The sequence below is a fragment of the Phyllobates terribilis genome, unplaced genomic scaffold, assembly GCF_046119375.1.
Source record: "Phyllobates terribilis strain yellow unplaced genomic scaffold, ASM4611937v1 Scaffold_2__4_contigs__length_985480577, whole genome shotgun sequence".
Classification (NCBI taxonomy): Eukaryota; Metazoa; Chordata; class Amphibia; order Anura; family Dendrobatidae; genus Phyllobates; species Phyllobates terribilis.
The window spans coordinates 177,270,985-177,286,728 of NW_027362762.1; positions in this window are offsets into that span (position 1 = coordinate 177,270,985).

The window sequence follows — 15,744 nt, forward strand, 5'->3', positions numbered from 1 at the left end:
CTGGCCTGGATGGCAGAAGGAAGTCATCAAGTGGGTGCGTCAGTGTACTGTGTATGCTAGGTCAAAGGCTTCACATACTCCTGCTGCGGGGTTGCTTTGCCCTCTGGAGGTTCCTAGTGTGCCTTGGACGCATCTCACAATGGATTTTATTACTGATCTTCCTGTGTCCGAGGGTTTTACTGTCATCTGGGTGGTCGTGGACCGTTTTAGTAAGATGTGTCATTTGGTTCCATTCATTAAGTTGCCCTGCACCAAGACACTTGCTAAGGCATTTGTTAAGGAGATTGTCAAGCTTCATGGCGTTCCCACGGATATTGTTTCTGATAGAGGACCTCAGTTTGTGGCTCACTTTTGGCGTGCTTTTTGTGACAGGTTGGGAGTCCAATTGTCATTTTCGTCTGGTTATCATCCTGAGTCTTATAGACAGACTGAAAGAAAGAACCAGGATGTTGAACAGTTTTTGCATTGTTTTGTGGCGGACAATCAAGAGGTGTGGTCTGACTTTCTGCCTCTCGCAGAATTTGCTCTTAACAATCATACATCCTCCTCTGCTGAGTGTTCTCCTTTTTTTTTGTTGTACTGGGAGACATCCGTCATTTGGTTCGTTCTCCAAGTTGGGGTCGGCGGTTCCGGAGGAGGAGAATTTTTCCGGTGATTTGGAGAGAGTTTGGACTAATGTACGGTGCAACCTTCAAGAGGCTAACAAGAAGTCCAAGAAGTATTTTGACAGGAAACGTAAGGAGGTTTTGTTTACTGTGGGTGAAATGGTTTGGTTGTCCTCGAAGAACCTGCGGTTGAGGATTCCCTCTATAAAACTGGGTCCTAAGTTTGTGGGTCCATTTAAAGTGCTTCAGATTGTTAACCCGTCTGCTGTTAGGTTGGATGTCCCTACTTCCTGGAAGATTAATCCTGTGTTTCATGTTTCCTTGTTGAAAAAGGCTGATGTATCTGATAGGGACGCAACTGTCACAGTTCCTCCCGTGGTGGAAGACGGTGAATATGAAATTTCTCGTATCTTGAATTATAGATGGCATAGAAGGAGAGTACAGTATCTCATCTCCTGGAAAGGTTTCGGTCGTGAAGACAACTCCTGGGTAAGGACGGATGATGTCTCTGCTCCTAGGCTTGTTAAAGCTTTCCACAAGAGGTTTCCGGATAGGCCTGGGCCTGGAGGATCCGGAGGATCCTCATAAAAGAGGGGGTACTGTTAGAACCCTCCTGTTTGTTTTTTCCATCTTGTGTTTTGCGTCACGTGACCATCTGCCTTTATATTCCAGCTCCACCCTTTTGGCTGTGCTGGACTTCAGTGTTTGACTGTTTCTCTAGCCAGGTGCTTCAGTGCCTTTCTCTGTCAGTTCGCTTGGTCCTTCTGGGACCTCTAGTACCTTTTGTCAGTTTGTCGTTTTGTGTTCTGCAACTACTTCTCTGTTTAGGAGGTGTCCCATTTTTTGTCCCAGTCCTTAGTTCTTTTAGGGACCCATCCCTTTATGCTATAGGTCTTCGTTGAGACTAGGAGAGGACTAAGGCGGGTCTGTTCGCTAGGAACAGGCAGCCCGCTACATCTTAGGGATTCAGCTGGGTTCCTCCTAATGCAGGACAATGCCAGACCTCATGTGGCTGGAGTGTGTCAGCAGTTCCTGCAAGATGAAGGCATTGAAGCTATGGACTGGCCCGCCCGTTCCCCAGACCTGAATCCGATTGAGCACATCTGTGACATCATGTCTCGCTCCGTCCACCAACGTCACGTTGCACCACAGACTGTCCAGGAGTTGGCGGATGCTTTAGTCCAGGTCTGGGAGGAGATCCCACAGGAGACCATCCGGAACCTTATCAGGAGCATGTCCAGGCATTGTAGGGAGGTCATACAGGCACGTGGAGGCCACACACAATACTGAGCCTCATTTTGACTTGTTTTAAGGACATTACATCAAAGTTGGATCAGCCTGTAGTGTGTTTTTCCACTTTAATTTTGGGGGTGACTCCAAATCCATGCCTCCATTGGTTAATAAATTTGATTTCCATTGATGATTTTTGTTGATTTTGTTGTCAGCACATTCAACTTTGTACAGAACAAAGTATTCAATGAGAATATTTCATTCATTCAGATCTAGGATGCGTTATTTGAGTGTTTTTTTGAGCAGTATATATATATATATATATATATATATATATATACACGAGGGTCAGTCAATAAGTAATGCCTCCTATTTTTTTTCTGTTTTTAATTGGCAAGAAATTCAAATGCAATTACATAGGTTGAAAACCACAACATTAACGATTAATTTGTCACTTTTCAATATAATCTCCGTCCATTTCCACAGTCTTGGTCCACCGTTTAACAAGGGCATGTATTCCAGCATGGTCTTGCTTCCTAAGCCATTGACGCACGGACTTTTTCACGACCTCCTCATCCTCAAAGTGAATCCCACGATGAGGTTCTTTTAGCGGCCTGAACAGATGGAAGTCTGATGGTGCTAGGTCAGGGAGATGAGGCACGACTTCCCATCCAATTTTCACAATCTCTGCAGTGGTGTGACGACTGGTATGTGGTCTTGCATTGTCATGCAAAAGAAGAACATCCGCCATAGCTTTAGCGGGACGAACTCGTTGGAGACATGCTTTAAGTTTTTTTAGGGTTGTGACGTATCTGACAGAATTTACTGTGCATCCCTGCTCCAAAAAATCAACCATAACCACACCCTCCTCATCCCAGAACACATTCGCCATAACTTTCCCTGCTGATCGCACAGTTTTGAATTTTTTCTTCCTCGGTGACTCAGTGTGATGCCATTCCATTGACTGCCTCTTTGATTCTGGGTCAAAAACATTAACCCATGTTTCGACTCCAGTCACAATTTTTTTTCAGAAACTCGTCCCCCTCCAAATGGAAGCGCTGCAAGTGTTCGGAGGCTATTGTTTTTCTTGTCTCTTTGTTCTCATCGGTTAGCGTTCTTGGGACCAACCGTGCACAAACTTTTCTGTATCCCAGTTGTCCAATAATTTTCATCACACTGCCTTTACTAAGGCAGATAATGCCACACAATTCATCTGCAGTCACCCGGCGGTCTCCACGAATGATGTCATCGACTCGCTGAATGTTGCTTGGAGTCACCGTGGTTATTGGCCTGCCACTCCGCATTTATTCAGCCAACGGTGATGGCCCTTCAGCTGTGTTACAGCGACGAACCCATCGTCTAACAGTACTGACATTCACTGTTGCATCACCGTACACATTTTTCAGTCTCTCATGAATTCGAATGGGCATTTCACCTTCTGTATGCAAGAATTCAATCACAGAACGTTGTCTAATACGAACATCGATGTCAGCCATTTTGCAAACGGATACAGTCCTGCCACCTGTTGGTGCCGGAAGTTGCAATTGTTGTGGATTGGAGAAGAAGGTTTGAGGAATTGTGCCAAATTCGAATATTTAACATAACTACCTTATTTAAGGAGAAAAAAAATAGGAGGCATTACTTATTGACTGACCCTCGTATATATATATATATATGTATATGTATATATATATATATATATATATATATATAAATCGATATATATATATATATATAAAGTGTTCAATTTTAGGCAATAAATTAAAATGTAAAAATAATTTGTAAAAGTAATAAAGTTATGCCAAATTCAGATACACGGTCCGTGTATAAACTGAAATGCACAGACTGTGGCCAGTACTTGCATCACGGTCCGTACACTCGGACCATTATACAAGGACATCTGAATTCGGCCCTAAAATGCATGCATATTTGTAATTTTTATAAACATTACAACAAAATGTTCAGACTGTGCTTTGTTACATATATTGTTTGAAGTGCCACAACTTCCATTACACTATAATACTGCAGACCTCAAAGACCCAGTGCCAGATGGTCTGCGTCTATGGTAGGTCCACTGCATAAAATACATTTCAAATATTTCAACATTGATTAATCAGAAATGTAAATAACCTGTTAAAAGACTCTGTACCAAACTTGTGTCCAAACAATCAGGGTGCCAAATGGACTTAGGCAGTCGCTAGATATGACTTTTCACCTAGAAAGCAAGGTTAAACACACAAAGTCATCATTAAAAGCATAAGCAACAATTATGCAATTTATTTTAGAAAAAAAGTGATGATTGATAAATTAGATGAATAAAAAGATATAAAAAAATAAATTAATAAGAAGCTTACATTATACTGCTGAATTCATATTAGTTTCCATTCTTATTTCAATGTAAGCACCTTTTTCCCCTTTTTATGAGTCCTGTAAGGTTCCTTATATTTCATATTTGGAGCTGAAGCTGATATATTTAAATTTTGTAGATTATTAAGAGAAATTGGCATTGCATAACGGAATAGTATCTGCCTATATTTTTAAGCATTGAGGACATCATTCACTTAATCCTAACTCCATTTTTTTAAATGCAGCCCAAAACTTTCAAGGATCCTCCACTGTGCTTCACTGTTGCCTGCAGACACTTATTGTAGCGCTCTAAAGCTCTTTAGCGAACAAACTTCCTTTTGTTGCAAATATTTAAAATTTCGATTCATTAACCCCTTCACAACTTTTGACGTAAGTTTACATCATGGTCAGATAGGGGTTCTCGACCTATGACGTAACCAAACGTCATGGCGATAATGCAGGCACAGGAGCAGTGCCCACGCAATCGCCGCCGGGAGCTCAGTGGAAGTAATAGAGGAGACTTGGCTGTCACTGCCAGGAGCAGTGCCCACACCGCCTCGTGGCATTTAACCCCCTAAATGTCAAGATTGATATCGCTTGCAACATCAAGGAGGCTAGGAGAGGGAGGGGGCTCCCTTCTGATCGGTGCCCCTGTGACTTCATTGCGAGGGCCTGATCGTTGCCATGGCAACCTGAGGTAGTCATGATGACCTCCGGATCAGCCAGCTACAGCAAGTCTGTTAGACCATGGCCTGAAAATTGTAAAAATATTTAAAAAAACAATCACAAAAGAAAAAAATGGAAAAAATATTCTACTAATACATACATATCTTTATGTAAAATGAGATATATGCAAAAAAGGACACATATTTGGTATTTCTGTGTCCGGAACGACCTATAGAACTGTCACACTAGTTAACCCCTTCAGTGAACACAATAAAAAAAAAACGAGGCAACAAACAATGCTTTCTCCGAACAAAAAGTTGAATAAAGCGCGATTAAAAAATCTAATGGAAATAGTATCGCTCAAAATGCCATCTTGTCCCGCAAAAACAAGCCATTATACAGCCCGGTCTGCGGAGAAATAAAAAAGTTATAGCTCTCAGAATACAGCAATGCAAAAACAATTCTTTTTTTTTAAATACAGTTTTTTGTGTAAAAGTGCCAAAACATTTAAAAATTACAGTGAGGAATAAAAGTATTTAGTCAGCCACCAATTGAGCAAGTTCCCCCACTTAAAAAGATGAAAGAGGCCTGTAATTGACATCATAGTTAGACCTCAACTATGAGAGACAAAATGAGAAAACAAATCCTGAAAATCACATTGTCTGATTTGGAAAGACATTTTTTTCAAATTTTGGTGGAAAATAAGTATTTGGTCAATTACAAACAAGTAAGATTTCTGTCTCTCACAGACCTGTAACTTCTTCTTTAAGAGGCTCCTCTGTCCTCCACTCATTACCTGTAGTACTGGCACCTGTTTGAACTTGTTAGCAGTATAAAAGACACCTGTCCGCATCCTCAAACAGTCACGCTCCAAACTCCACTATGGTGAAGACCAAAGAGCTGTCGAAGGACACCAGAAACAAAATTGCAGCCCTGCACCAGGCTGGGAAGACTGAATCTGCAATAGGCAAGCAACTTGGTGTGAAGAAATCAACTGTGGGAGTAATAATTAGAAAATGGAAGACATACAAGACCACTGATAATCTCCCTCGATCTGGGGCTCCACACAAGATCTCACCCCATGGGGTCAAAATGATCTCAAGAACGGTGAGCAAAAATCCCAGAACCACACGGGGGCACCTAGTGAGTGACTTGCAAAGAGCTGGGACCAACGTTACACAGGCTACCATCAGTAACACACTACGCCGCCAGGGACTCAGATCCTGCAGTGCCAGACATGTCCCCCTGCTTAAACCATTACATGTCCGGGCCTGTCTGAAGTTTGCTAGAGAGCATTTGGATGATTCAAAAGAGTATTGGAAGAATGTCATATGCTCAGATGAAATCAACGTAGAACTGTTTGGTAGACACACAACTCGTCATGTTTGGAGGAGAAAGAATGCTGAGTTGCATCCAAACAACACCATACCTACTGTGAAGCATGGGGGTGGAAACATCATGCTTTGGGGCTGTTTCTCTGCCAAGGGACCAGGACGATTGATCCATTTACATGAAAGAATGAATGGGGCCATGTATCGTGAGATTTTGAGTGCAAACCTTCTTCCATCAGCAAGGGCACTGAAGATGAAATATGGCTGGGTCTTTCAGCATGACTATGATCCAAGCACACGAAAGAGTGGCTTCATAAGAAGCATTTCAAGGTCCTGGTGTGGCCTAGCCAGTCTCCAGATCTAAATCCTATAGAAAACCTTTGGAGGGAGTTGAAAGTCTGTGTTGCCCAGCGACAGCCCCAAAACATCACTGCTCTAGAGGAGATCTGCATGGAGGAATGGGCCAACATACCAGCAACAGTGTGTGCCAACCTTGTGAAGACTTACAGAAAACGTTTGACCTCTGTCATTGCCAACAAAGGATATATGACAAAGTATTGAGATGAACTTTTGAAATTGACCAAATACTTATTTTCTACCAAAATTTAAAAAAAAATTATTTCCAAATCAGACAATGTGATTTTCAGGATTCTCATTTTGTCTCTCATAGTTGAGGTCTACCAATGATGTCAATTACAGGCCTCTCTCATCTTTTTAAGTGGGAGAACTTGCACAATTGGTGGCTGACTAAATACTTTTTTTCCCCACTGTATATAAATTTGATATCGCTGTAATCTTACTGACCCGAAGAATAAAGCTACTTTATTAATTTTACAACACAGTGAATGACGCATAAAATAACTACAAAAAACTACTCCTGAATTGCTGGTTTTTGTTCATCCTGCCTCCCAAAATTGGAATAGAAAGAGATTCAAAAATGTTACTTGCCCCAATAAAAACGTCAACTAGTCCCGCAAAAAACAAACAATCACATGACTCTGTAGGCAGAAACATTGAAAAATTATAGCTCGCAGAATATGGCAGTGCAAAAACATTTTTTTTTTGTAAAAAAAGGTGAGTTTTAATGTGTGATAGCAGCCAAACATAAAAAATGATATACAGTGGTGGCCAAAAGTATTGGCACCCCTGCAATTCTGTCAGATAATGCTCAGTTTCTTCCTGAAAATGATTGCAATCACAAATTCTTTGGTATTATTATCTTCATTTAATTTGCTTGCAAGGAAAAACACAAAAGAGAATGAAGCAAAAATCAAATCATTTCACACAAAACTCCAAAAATGGGCCAGACAAAAGTATTGGCACCCTCAGCCTAATACTTGGTTGCACAACCTTTAGCCAAAATAACTGCGAACAACCGCTTCCTGTAACCATCAATGAGTTTCTTACAATGCTCTGCTGGAATTGTAGACCATTCTTCTTTGGCAAACTGCTCCAGGTCCCTGATATTTGAAGGGTGCCTTCTCCAAACTGCCATTTTGAGATCTCTCCACAGGTGTTCTATGGGATTCAGGTCTGGACTCATTGCTGGGCACCTTAGAAGTCTCCAGTGCTTTCTCTCAAACCATTTTATAGTGCTTTTGGAAGTGTGCTTTGGGTCGTTGTCCTGCTGGAAGACCCATGACCTCTGAGGGAGACCCAGCTTTCTCACACTGGGCCCTACATTATGCTGCAAAATTTGTTGGTAGTCTTCAGACTTCATAATGCCATGCACACGGTCAAGCAGTCCAGTGCCAGAGGCAGCAAAGCAACCCCAAAACATCAGGGAACCTCCGCCATGTTTGACTGTAGCGACCGTGTTCTTTTCTTTGAATGCCTCTTTTTTTTCCTGTACACTCTATGTTGATGCCTTTTGCCAAAAAGCTCTACTTTTGTCTCATCTGACCAGAGAACATTCTTCCAAAACGTTTTAGGCTTTCTCAGGTAAGTTTTGGCAAACTTCAGCCTGGCTTTTTTATGTCTCGGAGTAAGAAGTGGGGTCTTCCTGGGTATCCTACCATACAATCCCTTTTCATTCAGACGCCGACGGATAGTACGGGTTGACACTGTTGTACCCTCGGACTGCAGGGCAGCTTGAACTTGTTTGGATGTTAGTCGACGTTCTTTATCCACCATCAGCACAATCTTGCGTTGAAATCTCTCGTCAATTTTTCTTTTCCGTCCACATCTAGGGAGGTTAGCCACAGTGCCATGGGCTTTAAACTTCTTGATGACACTGCGCACGGAAGACACAGGAACATTCAGGTCTTTGGAGATGGACTTGTAGCCTTGAGATTGCTCATGCTTCCTCACAATTTGGTTTCTGAAGTCCTCAGACAGTTCTTTGGTCTTCTTTCTTTTCTCCATGCTCAATGTGGTACACACAAGGACACAGGACAGAGGTTGAGTCAACTTTAATCCATGTTAACTGGCTGCAAGTGTGATTTAGTTATTGCCAACACCTGTTAGGTGCCACAGGTAAGTTACAGGTGCTGTTAATTACACGAATTAGAGAAGCATCACATGATTTTTCAAACAGTGCCAATACTTTTGTCCAGCCCCTTTTTTAGGTTTGGTGTGGAATTGTATCCAATTTGGCTTTAGGACAATTCTTTTAGTGTTTTTTCATTGACGACAAATTAAATGAAGATAATAATTAGTGTTGAGCCACCCCCGTAGTGTTCGAGTTCGGTTCGGTTCGTCGAACACCCGTGTGTTCGCCGAACTGTTCGTCGAACACCTTCGAACACCGTTAAAACCAATGGCAGGCAAACAAAAACACATAGAAACACATAGAAAACACCTTCAAAGGTGTCCAAAAGCTGACAAACTGCTCAGAAGACATAACTAACACATGGAAAAGTGACAAGTACATATAGTCATGCGAAAAGAAAAGAGGTGGAGGAGTAAAAGGAGGGGGAGACACAGATATAGGCATGTCATGCCCTTCTAAAATCCAAAAAGTGAGAAGCCGACACGGCCAGTCCGTTCCTGCCCGTGCCACCTCCGTGTCGCTGGGTTTGTGCCAGAGCCGCGGTGGACCCTGACGGCCAGCCCCCCTCTCCCAATACTGGTGCCTGTCCGCTGGTGGGTCGAGTGAGCCCCCCTGTGGTGGAGGCAGCTCTAAGCTTTTTAATTTAAATTGTCTCTCTAAGTTGAATGAATACACTTTAAATCCTTTTACAAGGATCTATTGGAGGGCAAGTCTCATGCCAGAAGCCGCGTAATTCCAGCTCCAGTAGCGTTCACTAAAGCTGCTGCAGTTAAAAAGCTTTTATAAGGATCGAGCTCGGCTGTCCACCTGCAAGGCATCCTACCGCCAATCCCAGCCCCTATGCCTTGGGGTGCCTCCTGATGCTCTTCACTGAGTATCCCGTGGTCCCGAAGCATTTCCTTTGAAAAAATTAAGTGTCCAAACTACAGGTGGTGTAGCTTGCTTAACAGCCGGGATAATCCGCTGACTAGCAGACACTGCTACTAGGCACAAAGTATTTCCTGGGCTAGATGCAGTTAAAAATTTGTAATTAGATACTCTCGTTGGATGTTGAGAAAGCATTCCATAGTGTCTCCTGACACGCCATATATTATTCTCTTAAAAAGCTTGGGGTAGGGGTCTAGGGGACCCTTTTATAGCCAAAATCATGGCCCTGCATCGCAATACGTCACCTAGGCTGAAGATAAATGGAACTGTAGCACCCTGAGGGCTCGGTGTACCTCACCCAGAGGTGTGATATCTCACTCTCAGGTAAGGATGGAGTGTGGATCAGGACCCGACACCTGCATGCATTACACCACATTGCCGTGGGGCAGGGCGACCAATATGCTCCTGAGATGGGCACGACAGTCCTTGTCCCTGGCTGGAGAGGGGGGAGGGAACACTGAGGAAGGGGAACCCTGTAGTGCAGGAACAGGGAGGAAGCAGCTCCTGGGTGCATTGAGAAGGGAGTATAAAAGGTGGGCACCATCTTAGTTCAGTGCAGAGAAGTCTGAGCAGAAGTGACAGGGAGCAGGGGCTCTGCATGAGCTCTGCTCTGGAGGTGGGCCTAGTAACAGAGGCCCAGGCCTGGAAGAGGGAGAAGGAAGGAAGAGGAGCGGAGAAGGCTCCAGGAACGAGGAACGAAGGGATCCCAGGGGTGCGGACGGGCAAGTTGCCACCGCACGCCTGAATCCACCTGCGTGGAGGGGTCAGGCCAAAGGGGGAGACCGGTCCCCAAAACTAGTGGAGGCGGGAAACGACCCTCAGCTAGAAACCGGAGGCTGTGACATTTTATGTGGCGCAGCCCCTCGCTACACAAGCTAGGAAGGCACCACATAGGGTCAGGGAAACTGGCGCCAAGTTTACCAAGAGGAGGCCCGAGGCAGCCGGACAGAAGGGTTGGTAAGAAAGGCCAGACAAAGGACACACAAAGGGGGTCCTGTGAAGTGCTCCAAAGTTATCTGGGAGTTGTCTGAGCCCCTCACCTGGTGAGCACAGTACGACGTGGGCAGCCGTTACCTGCAGAAGTGGTCTGGATAATAAGAACTGTGAGTAAAGGCCCTGGACTGCATCACTGACTCCGTGTCGTTACTGCTGCTGCCCTGCACCATCACCCCCATCCTCCGCATACACTGCCCTGAGGCTATACTCCTCCCGTGGGGAGTTATGCTACGCTCTGCTGCACCCACAACACCAGCCTCAGCGGTCTGCCCTGCAGCGGCGGTTCACTCTGACCGCAATCCACGGGTGGCGTAGTCGGACGTTTAAACATCAAAACCACATAAATAGTTCCGCCACTGGCTTGACCGACCAGAGCCACGGAACCGGGTCGCCGCCACAGAGACTACAACCACCAGCATCCACCAAAAAGGGTCCGGCTCAGGCGCGTCAGAACATTTTCATCACCTTTCATAATCACCAATGGGGCAAGGCAGGGATGTCCTCTGTCCCCTCTCTTATACATCCTAGTGACGGAGCACCTGCTCTCATCAATTCGCCATAACCCCAATATTAGGTGGATTGAGGTGGGAGGCACCGAGTACAAGTGCTCTCTATTTGCTGATGATGTCCTAGTATATATCACTCAATCACATATATCCATCCCTGCTGTTATAGCTGAAATAGATCACTTTGTTACATGGTCAAATTTTAAAATCAATGCAGCGAAGTCTGAGGCCCTCGATGTCTCCCTCCCGAAATCCATACAGGATTCCATCCAGTTCAACTTTCCCTTTGCCTGGCCCTCACAGGGTATCAAATACTTAGGAATTCCTATTCATAGAGACCTCTCCCGTCTATGTTATCTTAATTTTGGGCCCTTTATTGAACAACTCCATACAGACCACGGTTGGCAAGTTAGAACTGTAAGATTCACTACGTGAACCACTGGTGTTTTGTGGAAAAGCACATGTACACTGTGTTCCAAATTATTATGCAAAAAGTGTTTAGGAGTGATAAGGGAAGAATTTGTTTGTTTGTCAGTTAAACTCATTGATGGTGATGTGTGTCAGGGCTCTTTATATCACTGTAAGCAATTGCAGACACCTGTGCTAATTAGTTTGGCAGGTGTGTCCAATGAAAGGCAAGACTACTTAAGAAGGCTGTCCCACATTATTAAGCAGCCTACATTTTCTGCCAAAATGGGAAAGAAAAAGGATGTGTCGGCTGCTGAGAAGCAACAAATTGTGGAGTGTTTAGGTCAAGGCATGACTACAATCAACATTGTGCGATGATCAGGATGAAGTGTCTTGGCAATCAAGAAGTATGTAGCTGATTCACAGTACACACGTGTGCGTGCTGATAAGGGCAAATTGAGGACTCTTTCCTACAGGCAATTACGTCAGGTTAAAAGAGCAGCGGCAAAAAAGCCTTGTCATAGCAGCAGACAAGTTTTTGAAGCTGCTGGTGCCTCCAACGTCCCCCGAACAACAAGATGCAGGGTTCTTCAGAGGTTTGCAGCTGTGCGTACGCCATCCTGTCGACCTCCTCTATCCACTGCACACAAGCAGAAATGGCTCCAGTGGGCCAAACAATACATGAAGACTGATTTCAAAACTGTTTTGTTCACGGATGAGTGCCGTGCAACGCTCGATGGTCCAGATGGATGGAGTGGAGGATGGCTGGTTGATGGACACCCCATGCAAACACGGCTACAGCGCCAACAAGGAGGAGGTGGAGTAATGTTTTGGGCTGAAATCATGGGGAGAGAGATTGTCGGCCCCTTTAGGATCCCTGAAGGGGTAAAGATGAACTCCATAATGTATGTGGAGTTTCTCAAACAGCACTTCCTGCCATGGTTCAAGAAGAAGAACCGTGTATTCCACAGCAAGATCATTTTCATGCATGATAATGCACCGTCTCATGCTGCACATAACACATCTGCATCTCTGGCTGATATGGGCATAAAAGGGGACAAACTTATGGTGTGACCCCCATGCTCCCCTGACCTCTACCCCATTCAGAACCTCTGGAGCATCATCAAAAGGAGTGTCTATGATGGCGGGAGGCAGTTCACATCTAAGCAACAGCTCTGGGAGGGTATTCTGTCCTCGTGCAAAACAACTGAAGCAGAAACCATCCAAAACCTGACAAATTCAATGGACGAGAGAGTTCAGAAGCTCCTTTTGAACAAGGGGTCCTATGTGCAAATGTAACATCACCTAGAATAAAGTTTTGAGTTGCAAACTGTTTGATTTCAGTTTCTAATAACCTGCTAATGCTTATAATTTCAAAAATGACCATTTTTTTCGTCTTTATTAAAATGAAAAGGTTTATCGAAGAGTGTGGGGGATCTAAGAGTGTGGCAACCCAGTAGTCAGGATTATTTCTAATTCTCACAATTCGAGGGTCATGTTGCAGGTAGTGCAGCAAGAAGGCACTCATGTGTCTTGCGCATCCAGGAGCACCAAGTCCCTGTTGTGTTGGTGGCGAGGTAACAATCATGCTTCCTTCCTCTGTCCTCTCCCCCCAACCTCGCACAACAGAAATGTGATCAAGGTCTCCCTCATCTGATGAGTCTTCCATCAGTTCGTCCTCCACTTCTTCCTGGGCTCCTGCACCTTCCTCACTAGTTTGGCTGCTACCATGCGCCCTGGTAAAACCATCTCCCCCACCCTCACATGCCTGCCGCCTTGGTGCTGCCGACCGTCTGAACCTTGCAGATGTTAGCCCTTCCGCATACAACTCCTCCTCCTCTACTTCCTCCACCTCCTCTTGAGCCACCACCTGACTCCGAATTCTGTTTAACATGTGCTCCAGCATGTAAATCACCGGAATAGTCATGCTGATAATGGCATCGTCAGCACTAAACATCTTCGTCGCCATTTCAAAACTGTGCAGAAGGGTGCATAGGTCCCTGATCTGAGACCACTCCTCCAGCGTGATTTGCCCCACCTCTGGATCTCGTTGGCCCAGGCTATACGTCAGAACGTATTGCACCAGGGCTTGTCGGTGCTGCCACAGTCGCTGCAACATGTGCAGAGTTGAATTCCACCGGGTAGGCACATCGCATTTTAGCCGGTGAAGTGGCAGGCCCAACGACTTCTGTAGAGATGTAAGTCGCTGAGCTGCGGGATGCGAACGGCGGAAGTGAGCACACAGCGACCGTGCCCTCTGTAGAAGGCCATCTAGTCCGGGATAGTGGGCTAAAAATTGCTGGACAACCAGGTTCAACACGTGAGCCATACAAGGCACGTGTGTGACATTGCCCCGGCGAAGGGCCGCACCCAGGTTTGCAGCATTGTTGCACACGGCCTTCCCTGGTTTCAGGTCCAGTGGAGACAACCATTCATGAAATTGGTTCTCCAGAGCTGACCACAACTCCTCAGCTGTGTGACTCACATTTCCCAGACCGCCTGATGACGTTGAGCCCTACTGCCAGCATAGTAAGGAGGTGTGCAGGATTAGTGTTGAGCCACCCCCGTAGTGTTCGAGTTCGGTTCGGTTCGTCGAACACCCGTGTGTTCGCCGAACTGTTCGTCGAACTGTTCGTCGAACACCTTCGAACACCGTTAAAACCAATGGCAGGCAAACAAAAACACATAGAAACACATAGAAAACACCTTCAAAGGTGTCCAAAAGCTGACAAACTGCTCAGAAGACACAACACATGGAAAAGTGACAAGTACATATAGTCATGCGAAAAGAAAAGAGGTGGAGGAGTAAAAGGAGGGGGAGACACAGATATAGGCATGTCATGCCCTTCTAAAATCCAAAAAGTGAGAAGCCGACACGGCCAGTCCGCTCCTGCCCGTGCCACCTCCGTGTCGCCGGGTTTGTGCCAGAGCCGCGGTGAACCCTGACGGCCAGCCCCCCTCTCCCAATACTGGTGCCTGTCCGCTGGTGGGTCGAGAGAGCCCCCCTGTGGTGGAGGCAGCTCTAAGCTTTTTAATTTAAATTGTCCCTCTAATTTGAATGAATACACTTTAAATCCATTTACAAGGATCTATTGGAGGGCAAGTCTCATGCCAGCAGCCGCGTAATTCCAGCTCCAGTAGCGTCCACTAAAGCTGCTGCAGTTAAAAAGCTTTTATAAGGATCGAGCTCGGCTGTCCACCGCAAGGCATCCTAGTGCCAGTCCCAGCCCCTATGCCTTGGGGTGCCTCCTGATGCTCTTCACTAAGTATCCCGTGGTCCCGAAGCATTTCCTTTGAAAAAATTAAGTGTCCAAACTACAGGTGGTGTAGCTTGCTTAACAGCCGGGATAATCCGCTGACTAGCAGACACTGCTACTAGGCACAAAGTATTTCCTGGGCTAGATGCAGTTAAAAATTTGTAAGTAGATACTCTCGTTGGATGCTGAGAAAGCATTCCATAGAGTCTCCTGGCACGCCATATATGATTCTCTTAAAAAGCTTGGGGTTGGGGTCTTGGGGACCCTTTTATAGCCAAAATCACGGCCCTGTATCACAATACGTCACCTAGGCTGAAGATAAATGGAACTGTAGCACCGAGGGCTCGGTTGCTACAGACGTATTGCACCTCACCCAGAGGTGTGATATCTCACTCTCAGATAAGGATGGAGTGTGGATCAGGACCCGACACCTGCATGCATTACACCACAATGCCGTGGGGCAGGGCGACCAATATGCCCCTGAGATGGGCACGACAGTCCCTGTCCCTGGCTGGAGTGGGGGGAGGGAACACTGAGGAAGGGGAACCCTGCAGTGCAGGAGCAGGGAGGAAGCAGTTCCTGGGTGCATTGAGAAGGGGGTATAAAAGGTGGGCACCATCTTAGTTCAGTGCAGAGAAGTCTGAGCAGAAGTGGCAGGGAGCAGGGGCTCTGCATGAGCTCTGCTCCGGAGGCGGGCCTAGTAACAGAGGCCCAGGCCTGCAAGAGGGAGAAGGAAGGAAGAGGAGCGGAGAAGGCTCCAGGAACGAGGAATGAAGGGATCCCAGGGGTGCGGACGGGCGAGTCGCCACCGCACGCCCGAATCCACCTGCGTGGAGGGGTCAGGCCAAAGGGGGAGACCGGTCCCCGAACTAGTGGAGGCAGGAAACGACCCTCAGCTAGAAACCGGAGGCTCTGACATTTTATGTGGCGCAGCCCCTTGCTCCACCCGCTAGGAAGGCACCACATAGGGTCAGGGAAACT